We start from the raw sequence: 20,735 nt of genomic DNA on the forward strand, positions 1-20,735 counted from the left end.
GACTTCATGTCCTCTATTAGCACCCCAACCGACAGCCACCTCATCAATTCGCTTCTCGATCTCAGCTCAGTTGGCTCCCAGCTCATGCAGTCATTTATTCATTCAACAAACATTACCCACGCTGGGCCCCCAAGAGGCCTCAGCCCTGACCAGGTCCTCAAGGAGCTATCTTAAGGGAGGACAGAGTTGGATATAGACACTCATAGTCCCATGCAGTCAAGGAAGGTCCAGAGGGAAAGACAGGGTCCTGGAAGGCTTCCTGGAGGAGGAGGCATTACAGATGGGGCTTCAACACATGAGTAGGAGTTCACCAAGATTCCTCAAACCTATAATTGGCTCTCCAAGCTCCTCCAAGCCCCTCCCACTGAGTTCTTGCACAATGGCACCTCTCTGCTGGAGAGGACAGTGAGGAGGGCTCCCAGCAGCTTGAGAAAATGTAGCTGGCTGGATTAGCATGGTTAGGAGTGGAGAGGATAGAAGGAATTGGTGGCAGGGGAAGAGGTCCATGTGGAGCCAAGGCAGGTGTGTGGGCAGAGGGGCACTGGCTCAAGAATTCCCTCTGGAGTGAGCCTGGTGTCTGGGGTGGGCAACATGGGGAGGAGGCTGAGGTTCCAGAAGCAGACGGGGGCCTGAGGCAGACTGGAGGGTTAGTAGTGACAAAAGTGATACTGGGGAGGGGTGGCCTGGGAGAAGTTCTCACCTGAACCTGGTGTCAGGCGGACCAGGTTCCAACCTATGCCAGCCCCTGACTCACTGTGCCACCTTAACTGTGTGTGCCACCATGTCCACAGCTGTCAAATGCACAGAGGCTTCTCCGGGATCTGGGAGGGTGGGAGTCCACTCCCCCACGTTTTCCCCTCTCCTCAGCCTCTGTCCTTCCCATCGCCAAACTCCGAGAAATGGTCAAAGGCTTTGAACCAAGACATTGAAGAAAACACTGGAAACTGCTCTTCAACATGTCCAGAGATGCTCATTCTTGCCAGGTGCAGTGGCTCACGCCTGTAATCCCAACACTTTGGGAGGCTGAAGTGAACAGATCGCTTGAGCCCAGGAGTTCGAGACCAGCCTGGCCATCGTGGTGAAACAACATCTCTACTTTAAAAAATACAAAAATTAGCCAGGTGTGGTGGTATGTGCCTGTAGACCCACCTACTCAGGAGGCTGAGGCGGGAGAATCATTTGAACCCAGGAGGCGGAGGCTGCGGTGAGCCGAGATCAGTCCACTGTATTCCAGCCTGGGCAACAGAGTGAGATCTGTCTCAAAAAAAAAAAAAAAAAAGTTCACACTTAATAAGAAAACCGCAAATTACAAACTGTTTGTCTTCACCAATCAAATTGGCAAAAATCCAACAGTGCAATGACATGCTGTGCCATCCAGGCTGTGGGGTACGTCCATGGTGTAGCATTGGTGGAGGGCACCCTGGCACAGGCCACCGGAATGATAAACTCATGTGTCTGCTGACACAGCAAGTTCACTTCTGGGAATCCCTGCCTGAATATTTGCATGTTTGCAGTGTGAACTGACTAACGAATAAAAAAAAACGTGGCTCAGCCCAGGCGTGGTGGCTCAGGCCTGTAATCCCAGCACTTTGGGAGGCCAAGGTGGGCAGATCACGAGGTCAGGAGTTCGAGACCAGCCTGGTTGACATGGTGAAACCCCATCTCCACTAAAAATACAAAAATTAGCTGGGCAATTCGTCATGGCCGGGCGCGGTGGCTCACGCCTGTAATCCCAGCACTTTGGGAGGCCGAGGCGGGCGGATCACAAGGTCAGGAGATCGAGACCACGGTGAAACCCCGTCTCTACTAAAAATACAAAAAATTAGCCGGGCGCGGTTGTGGGCGCCTGTAGTCCCAGCTACTCGGGAGGCTGAGGCAGGAGAATGGCGTGAACCCGGGAGGCGGAGCTTGCAGTGAGCCGAGATCGCGCCACTGCACTCCAGCCTGGGCTGGGCGACAGAGCGAGACTCCGTCTCAAAAAAAAAAAAAAAAAAAAAAAAAAAAAAAAATTAGCTGGGCAAGGTTGGTGGCACGTGCTTGTAATCCCAGCTACTCGGGAGGCTAAGGCAGGAGAATCGCTTGAACCCAGGAGGCAGAGGTTGCAATGAGCCGAGATCATGCCATAGCACTCCAGCTTGGGCATTAGAGCGAGACTCCATCTCAATAATAATGATAATATTAATAATTAAAAATTAGCTGGGCATGGTGGCTTCAGCCTGTATTTCCAGCTACTTCAGAGGCTAAGGTGGGAGGATCCCTTGAACCCAGAAAGTTGTGACTGCAGTGAGCCGTGATTGTGCCACTCCACTCCAGTCTATGCAGCAGAGCAAGACCCCATCTCTAAAAAATAATTTAAAATAAATGGCTGGGCTGGGTGAGGTGGCTCATGCCTGTAATCCCAGCACTTTGGGAAGCTGAGGCGGGCAGATCACAAGGTCAGGAGATTGAGACCATCCTGGCCAACATTGTGAAACCCCGTCTCTACCAAAAATACAAAAAATGAGCTGGGCATGGTGGCGTGTACCTTAATCTCAGCTCCTCGGGAGGCTGAGGCAGGAGAATCACTTGAACCAGGGAGTTGGAGGTTGCAGTGAGCCGAGATCGTGCCACAGCACTCCAGCCTGGTGACAGAGCGAGACTTCGTCAAAAAAAAAAAAAAAAAAAGAGAGAGAAGGCAAAAAGATGCTCCAAGCTCAAAGTGATTCATTGCAGCATTGTTTGTTACATGAAAAAAAAAAAAAAAATGGGCCAGGCACAGTGAGTCATGCCTGTAATCCCAGCACTTTGGGAGGCCAGGGTAGGAGGATCGTTTGAGTCTAAGAGTTCAAGGCTAGCCTGGGCAACATGGTGAAACCCCATCTCTACAAAAAAAAAAAAAAAAAATATATATATATATATATACACACACATATATATATACACACACACACATATATACACACACAAAAAAAAGATTAGCTGGGAGTGGTGGCATGTCCTTGTAGTTCCAGCTACTCAGGAAGCTAAAACAGGAGGATCACTTGAGTCTGGGAGGCAGAGGTTGCAGTGAGCCGAAATCGTGTCACTGCACTCCAGCCTGGGGTGACAGAGTGCAGAGTGATACTCCGCCTCAAAAAAAAGGAGAAAAAAAAAGGAAATAACTTTTTTTTTTTTGAGACGGAATCTCGCTCTGTCTCCTGAGCTGGAGTGCAGTGGCCGTACCTCAGCTCACTGCAAGCTCTGCCTCCCGGATTCACGCCATTCTCCTGCCTCAGCCTCCCGAGTAGCTGGGACTACAGGCACCCGCCACCTCGCCTGGCTAGTTTTTTGTATTTTTTAGTAGAGACGGGGTTTCTCCATGTTCGCCAGGATGGTCTCGATCTCCTGACCTCGTGATCCGCCCGTCTTGGCCTCCCAAAGTGCTGGGATTACAGGCTTGAGCCACCGTGCCCGGCCGGAAATAACTCTTAAAGGATTGGGTACATCAATAACAGTTCATCTATCCTGGTGTGCCACAGAGTTTGAAAATGAAATTATAGATCTCTATGAACCTATAAGGAAAGACTCATTCATTTCCTCTGCAAGCCTTTATGAAGTTCCTGTTGTATACCTGGTACTATGAGCTACAGACACAGCAGTGAATAAAACAGACAAAAATCCTGCCCCCCCACCATCCCAGGACTCTCTCTGTAGTTGGGGAAACAGACGACAGGCAGAATCCATCAAGAAAATATATCAACTACAGGTGGTGGGAATGCTGCAAAGAAAAATAAGGGCCGGAAATTAGATGGGGAAACTTTTTTTTTTTTTAATTTGAGACGGAGTTTTGCTCTTGTTGCCCAGGCTGGAGTGCAGTGGCGCAATCTCGGCTCTCTGCAACCTCCACCTCCCGGGTTCAAGTGATTCTCCTGCCTCAGCCTCCCGAGTAGCTGGGATTACGGGTGCATGGCACCATGCCCAGCTAACTTTTTGTATTTTTAGTAGAGATAGCGTTTCACCATGTTGGCCAAGCTGGTCACAAACTCCTGACCTCAGGTGATCCACCCGCCTTGGCCTTCCAAAGTGCTGGGATTACAGGTGTGAGCCACTGGGCCTGGCTGCAGAAGCAACTTTTTAATGGGATGATCAAGGAATCCCTTAGGGAGTGAGAAGGAGGGGATGTGGGGAACAGCATCCAGGAGTGGGAATAGCATGTGCAAAGGCCCTGTGGTGGGAGCAGCCCTGGGTAGAGAGCAGATGTCTCCAAGTGTTTCTTCAGGCTGCTATAACAAATATGCCATAAACTGGGGTAGCTTATGAACAACAGAAATTTATTCCTCACAGTTCCGGAAGCTGGGAAGTCCAAGATCAAGGCACCAGCAGATTCACTTCCTAGTTTGCAGATGACCATCTTCTCACTGTGTCCTCAGTAGGCAGCAGAGGGAGCAGGGGAACTCTTGGGGCCTCTTTTATGAGGAGCAGAGGGATGGAGGAGCCCAGCCAGCAGTGAGCCTCATGCAGCTGCACGTCCTCCACGCCCAGGGAAGCCACAGGGGGAGTCCAGTTGGGAGGCGTCTTAGAAAAGAAGGAAATGAAGAAATGAGGAAGTGCTAGACCCGAGGCTGCAGGTGGTGGGGGACAGGCAGGTCTGGGGTATGGGATAGTGAGTTTTGGAGGTGGGTCTAGGGAAGCTGGGGTCCTTGAAGTCTGACAGTTTGAGGATGAGGGGGTCCTGAGATTTGGGGGCTCTGAGGTCTAGGGATCCAGGGATCTGAGAGTCCTGGAATCTAAGGGTCCTGGAGTCTGGGGGACCTGAAGTCTGGGAATCCAGAGGTTTGGGAGTCCTAGGATCTAGGGGTCTTGGGATATGGGGGTTTGTTGGGGGGGATTCTGGGGTCCAAGGGTCTGGGGATCCAGAGGTCTGAGAGGCTTGGGGTCTGGGGGTCCGGCGTCTGGTGGTTCTGAAGTCTGGTGATCCAGAGGTCTGGGAGTCTTGGGGTCTGGGGGTCCTGCAGTCTGGGGGCACTGGAGTTTGGTTGTCTCGGGGCCTGGGGGGGTCTTAGGATGTGAGGGTTCTGGGGTCTGTGGGTGCTGGGGCCTGGGGATCCAGAGGTCTGGGAATCTTGGGGTTTGGAGGTCCTGGGGCCTGAGGGTCCTAGGGTCTAGGGATCCAGAGGTCTGGGGGTCCTGGGATCTGGGGGTCCTGGGGATCTGGGGATCCTGGGGCCTGGGGATTCAGAGGTCTGGGAGTCTTAGGGTCTGGGGCCCCTGGGGTCTGGGCTTTCCTGACATAGCCCCAGCTGGCTACACCCAGGTTTCTGGGAAAGGGGACAGCTCAAGACTCCACTGGCCCCCTCCCTGGCTGAAGGGAGCCTGGAACTTTCAGAAGCCACCTCCCTGTGGTCCCTCTGCTGCCCCCCAATGTACCTGAAGCCGTCCCAGGCTTAGTCCCAGGCAGGGCCAGCCAGTCTGCACAAACACCTGCAGGCAGCCGCCAGAGACGGCCCCAGGCAGACAGACACCAGTCTGCCCCCCAGGGATATTCAGAGATGCCAAGAGACCCTCAGACACACTTGGGGACCACCATCGGCATGCAGAGACACCTAGGGACACTCAGAAAGGCCCAGGGATGCCCAGAAACCTCAGAGACCCCCAAGACCCTCATAGACATTTAGAGACCTTCAGAGACTCCCAAAGACCCTCAGAGATCCCCAGAGATTTTCAGAGACATTCAGAGACATCTGGGCTGGGCTCGGTGGCTCATGCCTGTAATCCTAGCACTTTAGGAGGCTGAGGCGGGTGGATCACCTAAAGTCAGGAGTTTGCAACCAGCCTGGCCAACATGGGGAAATGCTGTCTCTACTAAAAATACAAAAATTAGCCAGGCGTGGTGGCGCACACCTGTAATTCCAGCTACTCGGGAGGCTGAAGCAGTAGAATCACTTGAACTCAGGAGGCAGAAGTTGCAGTGAGCTGAGATTGTGCCACTGCACGCCAGCCTGGGTGATAGAGCAAGACTCCATCTCAAAAAAAAAAAAAAAAGATAAATATTCAGAGACATCGAGACCATACAGAGATCCTCACAGACCCTAGAGATGCCCTGGAAAGCCCAGAGGCCCCGCTCCAAGAAACAAACATGGAGAGCCAGGCAAGAAGCTCCCTGGAGCGGCCCTGCCTCAATTCAACTCCATCACCACATTCACCCGACACCCTCAGGTCCTCAGAGCCCACCCTGAGCTGCGTGATGCCAGAGCCCCTCCAGGCCTCAGCCTGGGTGCTGCCCCAAGATCCCCCTGTCTAGGGAGTGGGGCAGCCATGGATGCCTGGCCCTGTGGGGTCAGATCAGGCTGGAGTAGGATCAAGGGCTGCCCTCCCATTTCCCCAATCACCTGCACAGACCCCAAACCTCCCACCCCAGCCTCCTCCTTCCCGGTTTTCTGCCACCTCCATCCTCTCTGTGACAGCCATGGGGGCAGAGCAGGAGGGTTTAAAAACCCTCCCCCAGGCCAGGCACGGTGGCTCATGCCTGTAATCCCAGCACTTTGGGAGGCCAAGTTGGGAGGATCGCTTGAGCCTGGGAGTTTGAAACCAGCCTGGGCGACACAGTGAGATCCTGTCTCTACAAAACAAAACACAATTCTTTTTGAGACAAGGTCGCTGTCCCACACCCAGGCTGGAGTGCGATGCCAAACTCACTGCTCACTGCATCCTCGGCCTCCAGGACTCGGGTGATCCTCCCACCTCAGCCTCCAGAGTAGTTGGGTCTGCAGGCACGCGTCACCATGCCCGGCTAATTATTTGTATTATTTTAAGAGATGGGGTAGGCCAGGCGTGGTGGCTTATGCCTGTAATCCCAGCATTTTAGGAGGCCGAGGTGGGCGGATCACGAGGTCAGGAGATGGAGACCATCCTGGCTAACAAACACGGTGAAACCCCATCTCTACTAAAAATACAAAAAATTAGCCAGACGTGGTGGCGGGCACCTGTAGTCCCAGCTACTCCAGAGGCTGAGGCAGAAGAATGGCATGAACGCGGGAGGCTGAGCTTGCAGTGAGCCAAGATTGTGCCACTGCACTCTAGCCTGGGCAACAGAGCGAGACTCAGTCTTAAAAAGAAGAAAAAGAGAGATGGGGTTTTGCCATGTTGCCCAGGCAGGTTTCAAACTCCTGGGCTCAAATGATCCTCCTTGCCTTGGCCTACCAAAGTGTTGGGATTACAGGCATGAGCGACTGTACCAGGCCAAAAACTTTATTTATTTGTTGATTTATTTATTTAGAGACAGGGTCTGGCTCTGTCGCCCAGGCTGGAGTACAGTGGTGCAATCTTGGCTCACTGCAACATTCCCTTCTCGGGTTCGAGTGACTCTCGTGCCTCAGCCTCCCGAGAAGCTGAGATTATAGGTGTGCGCCACCATGCCCAGCTATTATTATTATTATCATTATTATTATTTGTAGAGATGGGGTTTTGCAATGTTAGCCAGGCTGGTCTCAAACTCCTGGCCTCAAATGATCTGCCCACCTTGGCCTCCCAAAGTGTTGGGATTACGGGCATGAGCCACCGTGCACTGCCTTAAAATTCTTTTTTTAATTAGCCAGGCATGGTGGTGTGTGCCTGTAGTCCCAGCTACTCCGGAGTGAAGGGGGCCAGCCCCTCCACGCCTGTGGGTATTTCTCGTCAGGTGGATGGAGAGACTGAGAAAAGAAATAAGACAGAGAGACAAAGGACAGGGAAAGAACAGTGGGCCCAGGGACCAGCGCTCAGCATGGAGGACCTGCGCCGGCACTGGTCTCTGAGTTCCCTCAGTATTTATGAATTACTCTTTTCACTACCTCAGCAAGAGGAATGCGGCAGGAGAGTAGGGTGATAGTGGGGACAAGGTCAGCAAGAAAACATGTGAGCAAAGGAATCTGTGTCACAAATAAGTTCAAGGGAAGGTACTATGCCTGGATGTACACATAGGCCAGATTTATGCTTCTCTCCACCCAAACATCTCAGTGGAGTAAAGAGTAACAGAGCAGCATTGCTGCCAACATGTCTCGCCTCCGGCCACAGGGCGCTTTTTCTCCTATCTCAGAATTGAACAAATGTACAATTGGGTTTTATTTGTTTTTTTTTTTTTTTTTTTTGAGACGGAGTCTCGCTCTGTCGCCCAGCCCAGGCTGGAGTGCAGTGGCGCAATCTCGGCTCACTGCAAGCTCCGCCTCCCGGGTTCACGCCATTCTCCTGCCTCAGCCTCCCGAGTAGCTGGGACTACAGGCGCCCACAACCGCGCCCGGCTAATTTTTTGTATTTTTAGTAGAGACGGGGTTTCACCGTGGTCTCGATCTCCTGACCTTGTGATCCGCCCGCCTCGGCCTCCCAAAGTGCTGGGATTACAGGCGTGAGCCACCGCGCCCGGCCTACAATTGGGTTTTATACTGAGACATTCAGTTCCCAGGGGCAGGCAGGAGACAGTGGCCTTCCTCTTATCTCAACTGCAAGAGGCCTTCCTCTTTTACTAATCCTCTTCAGTACAGCCCCTTCACAGGTGTTGGGCTGGGGGACGGTCAGGTCTTTCCCATCCCAGGAGGCCATATTTCTTTTTCTTTTTTTTTTTTTTTTAAAGACGGAGTGTTGCTCAGTCGCCCAGGCTGGAGTGCAGTGGCCGGATCTCAGCTCACTGCAAGCTCCGCCTCCCGGGTTCATGCCATTCTCCTGCCTCAGCCTCCCGAGTAGCTGGGACTACAGGCGCCCGCCACCTCACCCGGCTAGTTTTTTGTATTTTTTAGTAGAGACGGGGTTTCATCATGTTAGCCAGGATGGTCTCGATCTCCCGACCTCGTGATCCGCCCGTCTCGGCCTCCCAAAGTGCTGGGATTACAGGCTTGAGCCACCGCGCCCCGCCAGCTGAGGCCATATCTCAGACCATCATATGGGGAGAAACCTTGGACGATACCCGGCTTGCCAGGGCAGAGGTCCCTGTGGCCCTCCGCAGTGCATTGTGGCCCTGGTTTATCGAGACTGAGAATGGAGATGACTTTTCCCAAGCATACTGCCTGTAAACATTTTGTTAACAAGGCACATCATGCATAGCCCTAGATCCCTTAAACCTTGATTCCATACAACACATGTTTTTGTGAGCTCAAGGTTGGGGCAAAGTTACAGATGAACAGCATCTCAAGGCAAAACATTTGTTCAGGGTACAGGTCAAAATGGAGTTTCTTATGTTTTCCCTTTCTACATAGACACAGTAACAGTCTGATCTCTCTTTCTTTTCCCTATAGGAAGGCTGAGGTGGGAGGATCCATTGGGACCAGGAAGCAAGGCTGTAGTGAGCCATGATCATGCCACTGCACTCCAGCCTGGGCCACAGAGAGAGACCCTGTGTCTAAACATATATATGTATATACAAACTCCACCTGCAGGTCCCCTGCTGGTGGAATCCAATCTCCCCCAGAAGAATGGGGAGGGCTGAGCCAAGCACCAGAGGCCCTCAACAAGGCTTGAGAGTCTGGAGGGATCTGAGGGTCTCTAGAGCCAGCAGTCAGGACCAGAAGTAGGTGTAATGACCACAAGATTGGGTCAGGGAGGACTTAAGGGCACAGCTGGAATGTGGACTGACACGGACATCATGGACCTGTATGCATTCATTAATCAAATGATGATTGAGGCCGGTTCAGATGCTTCAAAGCTGTGTGACCCAGGACTTGTGCCTCAACCTCTCTGTGCCTTAGCTGCCTCCTCTGTATTTTTATTTTTATTTTTATTTTTATTTTTTTTTTGAGACGGAGTCTTGCTCTATCACCTAGGCTGGAGTGTAGTGGCATGAACTTGACTCACTGCAACCTCTGTCTCCCGGGTTCAAGCGATTCTCGTGATTCAACTTCCCAAGTAGCTGGGATTGCAGACGCACGCCACCACGCCCGGCTGATTTTTGTATTTTTAGTAGATACGGGGTTTCACCATGTTGGCCAGGCTGGTCTCGAACTCCTGACCTCAGGTGATCCTCCCACCTTGGCCTCCCAAAGTACTGGGATTACAGGCGTAAGACACAGCTCCCAGCCCAAAGCATGACTTTTTAATAACATGAGAAGACCTTATTTAAGGTCACATGGCCTTATTGGTTATAGTAATTTTTGTTTTGTTTGGTTTGGTTTTTAGACAGAGTCTGGCTCAGTCACCCAGCATAGGGTGCAGTGACACAATCACGGCTCACTGCAGCCTGCACCTCCTTGGCTCAAGTGATCCTCCTACCTCAGCCTTCCAAGTAGCTGGGATTACAGGTGCACGCCACCACACCTGGCTAATTTTTCTCTTTTTGTGGTAGAGACAGAGTTTCACCACGTTGCCCAGACTGGTCTCAAACTCCTGGGCTCAAGCAACCCTCCAGCCTTGGCCTGCCAGAGTGCTAGGACTACAGGCATGAGCCACCGTGCCCGCCCTGCTGGTTCTAGTAAAATTTTAAAAGCCACTGAATACCTTTGGGAGAGTTGTGGGGAAATAAAACGTGGCATGAAGGCAGCCATGATTGGCCAAGCATGTCCCACCTGCAAGGCTTGCATTTCTTGGCTGACAGTTGCTCTGACCACGAAGGCCATGTCACTGGGCCACATGGCTCTCTTGAGAGCAGTCCTCAACCACAGACGGAAGGAGAGTTGGCTGTAAATACCTCCGCTCCCTCCACCCTCAGGTAGGACAACAGAAGCACCTCTTCTGTGCTGTCTCGCTGAGAAAGGACCCATTCCTGGTTGCTTACGTTGAATCTGCTCGCTGGCGCCCCCTGCAGGGCTCCCCTTCCCTTCCTGCCTCTTTACCCCCGGAGGGCTTCTGGGATCACCTCTCAGATAACTATGCCCCTGAATTGAGTCTTAGAGTCTCCTTCACCAAGCCACCAATTTTTTTTTTTTTTTGTAAGACGGCGTCCCGCTCTATCTCCCAGGCTGGTGTGCAGTGGCACCATTACGGCTCACTGCAACCCCCAGGTTCAAGCAATTCTCCTGCCTCAGTCTCCTGAGTAGCTGGGATTACAGGCATGTGCCACCACGCCCAGATAATTTATGCATTTTTAATAGAGACGGGGTTTCACCATGTTGGCCAGGCTGGTCTCCAACCTGATCTCAGGTGATCTGCCCGCCTTGGCCTCCCAAAGTGCTGGGATTAGAGTCGTGAGCCACCGTGCCTGGCCCAAGCCACCAAATTAAGACAGTTATTTTTGTTTTGTTTTTTCTTTCTTTCACTGCACTCAGTCACTCAGGCTGGAGTGCAGTGGCGCGATCTCAGCTCACTGCAACCTCCACCTCCTGGGCTCAAGTGATCCTCCTGGCGCAGCCTCCAATGTAGCGGGGACCACAGGTGTGGGCCACCACACTGGGCTAATTGTTTGATTTTTTTTGTAGAGATGAGGGTCTTGCTATGTTACACAGGCTGGTCTGAAACTCCTGGCCTCAAACGATCCTCCTGTTTTGCCCTCCCAAAGTGCTGGAATTACAGGTGTGAGCCAACATGCCTGGCCTAAGTCAGCACATTATAAAGGAGATTAGGCAGTAATAGTGCTGTGATGCTGCTCTGCCTATGGAGTGGTCATTCTTTTTTTTTTTTTTTTTTTTTTTTGAGACGGAGTCTCGCTGTGTCACCCAGGCTGGAGTGCAGTGCAATGGTGCCATCTCGGCTCACTGCAACATCCGCCTTCCGGGTTCAAGCGATTCTCTCATCTCAGCCTTCTGAGTAGCTGGGATTACATGTGTGCCACCTCGACTGGCTAATTTTTTGTAATTTTAGTACAGATAGGGTTTCACCATGTTGCCCGTCTGGTCTCGAACTTCTCAGCTCAGGCAATCTGCCTGCCTCGGCCTCCCCAAGTGCTGGGATTACAGGCGTGAGCCATGGCAACCAGCTATAGCCATTATTATTTTACTTTCTTAATAAACTTGATTTCATTTAAAAAACAGTGCCATGGCCAAAAATTAGAGTCAAGGGGACTGGGAGACTAGGGTGGGGTGATTTCAAAGTTTTTTCTTATTTTGAGATGGAGTCTTGCTCTGTCGCCTGGGCTGGGGTGAGTGGCACAATCATGGCTCCACCACACCCAGCTAATTTTTTATTTTTTTGTAGAGACAAGAGGTCTCACTATGTTGCTCATGCTGGCCTCAAATTGCTGCCCTCACGTGATCCTCCCTCTTTGGCCTCCCAATTGCTGAGATTACAGGCATGAGCCACCGTGCCTGGCCTGGTTCAGTTTTTTTTGTTTTTGTTTTTTGTTTGAGTCTGAGTCTCGCTCTGTCATCCAGGCTGGAGTGCAGTGGCTCAATCTCTGCTCACTGAAATCTCTGTCTCTCAGGTTCAAGCGATTCTCCTGCCTCAGCCGCCTGAGTAGCTGGAAATACAGGTGCATGACACCACACCTGGCTAATTTTTGTATTTTTAGTAGAGACGGGGTTTCACCATGTTGGCCAGGCTGGTGTTGAATTCCTGACCTCAAGTGATCCGCCCACCTCGGCCTCCCAAAGTGCTGGGATTACAGGCGTGAGTCAGCGCGCCCAGCCTGGTTCAGTTTTAAACAGGCTAGTGAAAGAAGGCCTCTCTAGAAAAAAACATGGACAAACAAGAAGAAAAAATGTGCCGGGGGGAGTTCAAAATGGGGACAGGACTTTTGGGGGTGTGATGTGACTGGGTGATGTTCTCTGCATTTGTCTCCTCCTTGCCATGAAATAATTCAGTACAGAAATATGTAGATATACATCTGTAAGCCGACCTGGGAGCAAGGGCAAGGTCAAGAGAGGCAGACTAGATTCCACCGCGGACACTTGGGGTCCTTAGCTCAGGGAGGCTTCAAGGGGGTGCTGGGGCAGGACCTGCTGGGACTCTCAGGAGTTGCTATATTGAGTCTCTGCTGCCCTCAAGTGGTTATACTCGGAACCGCAGGCGCTGGCTCCCTTGGCAAAGGCAGGCAACTCCCTAGGCCACACAGAAGGGACATTGATAATCTTTAGTCCATTTGCTCAGCAACAAATATTTGCTGAGCACCTACTGTATGCCAGAAAGTGTTATAAGCACTAGGGGCACAGCCCTGAACAAAACATACAAATTTCGGCTGGGCGCAGTGGCTCACACCTGTAATCACAGCACTTTGGGATGCCAAGGCAGGTGGATCACCTGAGGTCAGGAGTTTGAGACCAGCCTGGCCAACATGGTGAAACCTTGTCTCTACTAAAACAAAATACAAAAATTAGCCGGGCGTGGTGGCACACACATGTAATCCCAGCTACTCGAAGGCTGAGGCAGGAGAATCGCTTGAACCCGGGAGGGGGAGGTTGCAGTGAGTTGAGATTGCGCCACTGCACTCCAGCCGGGGCAACAGAGTGAGACGTCATCTCAAAGAAAAAAAAAAGTATCCAGGAAGATCCAACAAGGTAATATAATCCAAACGGAGGTTTGAGGGCCTCTCTGAGGGTGTGTCACTGGAGCTGAAGCCTGAAGGATGAAGAGAAGCTGGCCATGATGTACAGTTGTAGAAAGGGTATCCCGGCCAGGAGAAAACTCCGTGCAAAGGCCCTGGGGTGGGATGACCTGGATGCCTTTAACATAATCATGTCAAAACATGCTCAATGTCAGGTACTTAGCAAGTGTGGACTCTGTGGTGTTGTTAAGCCAAAGGGAAGAAAAGACCCGAGAGGGATGGACCTTAGGGTATCACAGGAAATCTTTCTTCCACCAATAAGAAGAGAGACTGAATCTGGGCACAGTGGCATGCATCTGCAGTCCCAACTACTTGAGAGGCAGAGGCGAGAGGATCGCTTGAAGCCAGGAGTTCAAGACCAGCCTGGGAAACAAAGTCAGACTGTCAGACCCCCCCACACACACAAAAAATAAAATTAGCTGGGCTTGGTGGTGCGTGTCTGTTGTCCCAGCTACTCGGGAGGATGAGCTGCGAGGATCGCTTGAGCTCAGGAGTTTGAGGCTGCAGTGAGCTGTGATTGTACCACTGCACTCCAGCCTGGGTGACAGAGTGAGACCCCGTCTCTAAAAAACGAGGAGGAGGGCTGGGCGAGGTGGCTCAGGCCTGTAATCCCAGCACTTTGGGAGGCCGAGGTGGGTGGATCATTAGATCAGGAGGTCAAGACAAGCCTGGCCAAGATGGTGAAACCCTGTCTCTACTAAAAATACAAAAATTAGCCAGGCATGGTGGCAGGCGCCTGTAAGCCCAGCTACTCGGGAGGCTGAGTCAGAGAACTGCTTGAATCCGGAAAGCGGAGGTTTGCAGTGAGTCGAGATCACACCACTGCATTCCAGCCTGGGCAAGAGAATGAGATTCTGCCTTAAAAAAAAAAAAAAAAAAAAAAGGAGGAGGAGGCAGAGGCTGGCGCTCTAGAGAGATAAGGTGAGGGATGGGCATTACCAGGGTACCTCGAAGTCAGACCTGGTGCCTCCACTCCCTGCTGTGTGTCCCCAGGCAAGTTGCTTTGCTGCTCTGAACCTTTCTCAGACATAGGTGAGGTGCCACCTATGGGTCTCTCACAGGACACCCTTGATGCCGTGATGAGCCTCAGTTTCCCCATCTGTAACATGGAGAGAAGAAATGACAGCCAGGAGTGGTGGCGCATGCCTGTGGTCCTAGCTACTTGGGAGGCCAAGGTGGGAGGATTGCTTAAGCCCGGGAGGTGGAGGCTGTGAAGGCAACTGGTTGAGGTTCAGCGAAAGCACTGAAGCAGAGCGCTGGGTGCATAGTGGGGCTTTCAGTAACTGGCTCTGAGTTGAGGATTCAAGGCCAGGTGGGATCAGGCCGGATGAGGGGGTACCTGGGAGGTGACCCCAGGAAGCTCCTGGTAGGGAATGGGACGTGAGACAGGAAGGGAAGGAGCTCTACAGGGGACACCAACTGCCAACAGACATGACACATGTGGATGAGTGGCGCTCAGACCCACCTGAGACAGCTGGGGGACAGTGTAGATGCTCATCTCAGAGGGGTCCCACTCAGGGGCGAGGAGCGTGGGGTGTTTTGGGTTTGGTTTTTTTTTTTTTTCTGACAGAGTTTTGGTCTTTTTGATCTTGTTGTGGAAGTGGGGGAGGGAGGACAGACCTGAGGGTGGGAGGTTGTAGGGTCAGCAGAGGCTCCTCGGCCAGGAGTGCAGTGGCACAATCTCAGCTCACTGCAACCTCCGCCTCCCGAGTTCAAGTGATTCTCCTGTCTCAGCCTCCTGAGTACCTGGGATTACAGGCATGCACCACCACACCTGGCTAATTTTTTGTGATTTTAGTAGAGATGGGGTTTCACCATGTTGGCCAGGACGGTCTCAAACTCCTGACCTCAGGTGATCCACCCGCCTTGGCCTCCCAAAGTGCTGGGATTACAGGCGTGACCCACCACACCCGGCCTTGTGGGGTGTTTATCCACCCCCAACCTCAGTTTGATTTCCCAGAAAACAGACCCAGGATGGCACACTGAGAATGTGGGGTACATGGGTATCTGGCCATGGGAGCTGGGGAAGGGCCCTGCAGGGGGCGCCCAGGAGCAGGGGAGGTCGTGGGAAACGAAGCTCAGTCCTGTTGGAGACCTTAGGGAGACTGGCATGCACTTAGAAAGGGCATTCCCAGGGCAGGCGCGGTGGCTCACACCTGTAATCCCAGAACTTTAGGAGGCCAAGGTGGGCGGATCACCTTAAGTCAGGAGTTCAAGACCAGCCTGGCCAGCATGGTGAAACCTTATCTCTACCAAAAAGACAAAAATTAGCCAGGCGTGGTGGCAGGGGCCTGTAATCCCAGCTATTCAGGAAGCTGAGGCAGGAGAATCGCTTGAACCTGGGAGGCGGAACTTGCAGTGAGCAGAGATTTTGCCACTGCATTTCAGCCTGAGGGACAGTGTGAGACTCCGTCTCAAAAAAAAAAAAAAGGCCGGGCGCGGTGGCTCAAGCCTGTAATCCCAGCACTTTGGGAGGCCGAGGCGGGTGGATCACGAGGTCAGGAGATCGAGACTATCCTGGCTAACATGGTGAAACCCCGTCTCTACTAAAAATACAAAAAACTAGCCGGGCGTGGTGGCGGGCGCCTGTAGTCCCAGCTACTTGGGAGGCTGAGGCGGGAGAATGGCGTGAACCCGGGAGGCGGAGCTTGCAGTGAGCCGAGATCACGCCACTGCACTCCAGCCTGGGAGACACAGCGAGACTCCGTCTCAAAAAAAAAAAAAAAAAAAAGAAAAGAAAAAAAAAAAAAAAAGAAAGAAAGGGCATTCCCTTGGCCAGAGAAAGCTGCAGGTGAGGAGAAGCAGAAGCTGGCGGTGGGGAGTGCAGCCATGTGGTTAGGCCCAGGGTGGCCTGCAGCCAGCGTCCACCTGGAGCTACCAGCAGCTGCTACAGACCCTCCTCCCAGACCTGGGATTTCCAAGAGACACCCTGAGTCTCCCAGACCAGACAGGGTACTGGAGGCACTCCGATGGGTGGGGTATCACCTATAGGTCGCTCACGTGACATCCTTGTTTCCTTTACAAGCCTCAGTTTCCCCATCTGTAACACGGGGAGAAGAAATGATGGCTGGGCGTGGTGGCACATGCGTTTGGTCCCAGCTACTCGGAAGGCTGAGGTGGGAGGATCACTTAAGCCCGGAGGCTGAGGCTGCAGTGAGCTGTGATTGTGCCAGTGCACTCCAGCCTGGGTGACAGAGTGAGACCCCCATCTCTAAAAAGAAAACTTAGAGATGCTGCCTCCTTCTTTGGTCTGGCAGGAGGACGTTACCAGATGATTGAAGCTGGACGCACCAGTTCCCAAGAGTTAGTTTGACTCTGGAGTTCAAGTGCAGGGCAGATGGGTGGGGCTTTGATATGTGGCCAGTGGGAGCCACAGAAGGTGCTAGAAGCACAGCAGTGTACCGGCTTTGGTTAAGTTTTGTGGAGGAGGGACATGGGAGTGGGAAGTTGTAGGTTTGGCAGAGGCTCCTCGGTCAGGCCCTCCTGTATCCCTTCTGTCACCCGGAGTCCGTTGCAGCCCTGTGGGATTGGTGGCATGACCTAATGGCTTGGAGGGGTCACTGAAGTTCAGCTGTCTCCCAGTCAAGGCCACACACTGAGCCACGGCACAGCTGGGTTCAAACCCAGGCCCACAGTCTCTATCTGTGAATTTCTGCCTCCGGGCAACTAGTCTTGGGGTGTAATCCCCATTTCAGAAACCCTAGCTGGCTGTCCAAAGAGGGAGGCTGGCTGAATACCCCGCTGCCCGTGCTGGCCACCCCCTAGCCTTCCTGGATTGAAAGCCCAGCTCCTGGCCGGCGCGGTGGCTCACGACTGTAATCCCAGCTCTTTGGGAGGCCGAGGCGGGTGGATCACGAGATCAGGAGATTGGGACGATCCTAGCTAATAGGGTGAAACCCCGTCTCTACTAAAAATACAAAAAATTAGTCGGGCGAGGTGGCGGGCGCCTGTGGTCCCAGCTACTTGGGAGGCTGAGGCAGGAAAATGGCGTGAACCCGGGAGGCGGAGCTTGCAGTGAGCGGAGATCGCGCCACAGCACTCCAGCCTGGGCGACAGGGCGAGACTCCGTCTCAGAAAAAAAAAAAAAAAGAAGGCCCAGCTCCTCCCACCCCCCACCACCCCCGGCCTACCCTCGTGTTCACCAGCTGCTGTGGCTGCTCCCACCCTGGTGTTGTTTGGGTTTTAATTTTTGTGTTGCATTTAGAAAATTACCCATAATTACAGCTTCTGAGAGGAAACGGTCTCCCTAGCACAGACCCGGCTCCCAGCTGTGGCCGCCTCCCACGCACGGCTGGGGAGGGGTTGCAGGGGCCGCCAGCCCCGGTCCTGGCCCCTCCCAGGGCCCCCCACTTTAATGAGGAGGAGGGAGGGAGGCCGCTTCCGCCACCTATGGAGAGGAAAAACCACCAGCAGGAAAACCCAACCCGGCCTCCTCTGCGGGAATCGGGAGTGCTCGTGGGCCCCCCACTGCTGTGTCCTCAAGGAGACAGGACCCAGAGGAAGGCGGAGGCGGCCAACTGAGGACGGGATGCGTTATTTCATCTGAATACTGCCAAGTCCAACTAGGGACTGTGCGGAAACAGTCTTGTGGGGGCAGTGCCCAGGGAAGGCTTGGAGGAGGAGGAGGCAGAGGAAGAGGAGGAGGAAGAGGAGGAGTTGGCCTTCTCCACCAGGAGGACCAAGGAGGAACCCTTGGCCAAAGGAGGAGCCTCAGTAGGCCAGGCCAGAAGCCAGAGAAACAGCGTTCCAGGCGGCAGGAACCGCTAGCGCAAAGGCTTGTGGGTGGGACTGTGCAGGGTGGATCCAGGGTGAGGGCAAAGTCGGCCCCTTCTTCCGGCAACCCCCCTGTCCTAAAAGCAGATTCTCCTTAGGGGCTCCTCCAGGCACAGGCCCTGATCCGTATTTAGGGGACATCTGTGGTGGCTGACTCACCACTGTCCACCCCAAGAAGCACAGACCCAGCCAAGGACCTGCCCTGGCCCCCCGTCTACCTGAGCCCCTTACTGGGGCAACCTCCCTGCCCACCCTGTGCCACCCTGATCTCACTGGCAACCCCACGGAGCTTCTTAGATGTTTTTAATTTTTAGTAAGGGTCTTCCTCTGTCGCCCAGGCTTAAGTACAGTGACACGATCACACGCTGCCACCATGTGCGACCTCCCATGGAGCTTCTTAAAATCCCATCCTCTTCTCGCCGTTCCACACCCTTCCATGGCTCCCTATTGCTCTTAGAAAAAAATCTCACCCCCTCCCCGCTGGGCGTGGTCTAGCTCTCTGCGTTCCCTGCTATCATCCCCCTCTTCTTCCCACTGCTCCCGCCACTGCTGCCTCCTGGCCCTGCCTTCTACCTCCAGCGCCTTCGCCATGTGCCCACCTCAGGGCCTAAGCACTTGCTGTGACTACAGTCTGAATATTCCACTTCCAGGTCTTTCAAATCCACCCCCCCTCCCCGTTATTAATTTTTCCTCCCCGCCCTGCCCGGCCTTTGCGTGGGTGAGGGGGCCCTTTCTGCCGGTTCTGCCCCGCAAGGCGTGCGCCCTGGTTGGGAGTGAGCGCGGCTCAGCCTCCCCGACGCCGCGTGGGACCCAGGGCCCGCTACCCTCGCACTTTCCCGCCGGCGCCCAGGCTGTGTTTGGAGATCCTTCCCAGTTGCCATGAGAACCGCGCTCCTCGCTCCCGCCCTCCGCGCCTCCCCCATCGCAACTCTCTGGGCCGCCGGCGCCTCCGCCTCCCTCCCTCCTTCCCTCCCTCCCTCCGCCTCCGCCCTCCCCCGGGAGCCCGGCCGACCCTGCCGTCGCCCGTCCTGTCACCAGGGGTCCCCTCCCTCTTACGCACGTGGCACTCCCTGAAATTGCCCCAACTGACTCGCCAGCTTTTGACTGTCCACCTCCCCCATCAGATTCTGGGCTCTAAAAGGCAGCAACGTGTACCGGCTGGGTCTCCGGAGCCCAGCACACAGAAGGCGCTCAATGAATGTTTAATGGGGTGAAGACTCACATTGGCCCAAGGAACCGTGGCTCACGGGGCGAGGGACCCCACCGGGGCACACGGGACCCTGGTGAGCCACGGAGCTTTGGGAGGTTAAATTCGGGGTGCCAGGAGGGGCATCTGCCGGGCCTGGGAGCCCCGATTGACACCAAGGCTCTGTGTGACTTTGGGTGAGCCACACCCTCTCTGTGCTTCATTAGGGGTAGGCGCTGGGTGGGCAGTGGTGGGGGCGGTCTTTAGGATGAGAGTGACCTGGACGCCGAAGCCCATGCTTCCCGTGGCCCCCCAGGCTCCGGGCCGTCGCCAGCCCGAGGCCCTGCGGAATTGTGCGAGCCCCTCCTTACCGCAGCCGGGGCCCGGAGGCCCGCTGGAGAGGAAGCTGGGGGAGGGGGCGGCCGGCTGGACAGGAAGTGAGAAGGGCTGGCGTCCCCCCTCCCGCGCCGAGGCCCCTCGGGGAGGAGGCGGGGCTGGGGCCGGCCCTGCCCTTCCCTTCCTCTCCGCGGGTCTGGAGCCCCAGCGGCTCCCGACTTCCCGCCGGCCAGAAGGCTTGGGGTGGGGGCGGAAGGGTTCTCACGTACTGGGGGGCCGGCCTCTATCGGGGAGGCATCTGGGGGTCAGCTGGCAGCGAGAGACGTCCACACATTCACACACAAACACACACACGAAACATGAGCGCACAGCCACACACAGGTCCCAGGGAGCTGGCGGCCTACCCACGCGCGGAGGCACACACGTGCACATTCGGCACACATTTGTGCACACAACCTCACTGGGCAGCTTGGCCCGACTCGGACCCATAACTGCCACCGCGCAGCCAGGGACAGTCGCCGAGACAGCGATCACTTACTGGGTGTTTGCCAGCTCCCCACGCACAAGGATGCACACGTGCACTCACACAGGAGCCGCGTGTTAGCACACACATAGAAAAAAAAAGGAATAGCCGTGGCAAACACAGAAACATCTAGACCTAGAGTCAACTGCACCGCCTTCCCGTACCCTGCCTGTCCACACACGACCCATTGGTACGCGGACACCCGTGCCCTGCGGGGGTCCCTGCCTCAGTATCCGCCCCCACTCTCTCTGAACACCCTTGGTGGGGGGATGAAGGGTCCTAGAAGGGGAAAAGGGCACCCACTGCCTGCACCCTGACTCCCGCAGACAAAGGTGGGATGCGTCCCATTTACAGCTCACAGCACCGAGGCAGAGAAGCCCAAACCCAGCACCTAGTATTGTAACCGGGTGTTATTTGAGGGTGGTGCCGGGTGGCTCCCACAACCTGGGTATTATAGGAACTTTGTTTCTGTGTGTCTGGATTGTGTCTGTGTTGTGTGACTTCGGGCGGGAGGCTGAGTGCCC

At 54.1% G+C, this 20,735-nt stretch overlaps 1 long non-coding RNA gene across 1 annotated transcript; it reads right to left on the reverse strand.

Annotated features, from left to right (window-relative positions):
- Positions 1-70: 70 nt before the first annotated feature.
- LOC135968445 (uncharacterized) lies at positions 71-19,840 on the reverse strand. The gene is made up of 3 exons (XR_010583250.2): positions 19,724-19,840; positions 4,301-4,533; positions 71-1,254 (listed from the first exon to the last, which is right to left on the reverse strand). It is a non-coding gene; the product is annotated as an uncharacterized lncRNA (long non-coding RNA).
- Between the last annotated feature and the right edge of the window lie 895 nt (positions 19,841-20,735).

This window comes from Macaca fascicularis, chromosome 19 (genome assembly GCF_037993035.2).
Source record: "Macaca fascicularis isolate 582-1 chromosome 19, T2T-MFA8v1.1".
Taxonomy (NCBI): Eukaryota; Metazoa; Chordata; class Mammalia; order Primates; family Cercopithecidae; genus Macaca; species Macaca fascicularis.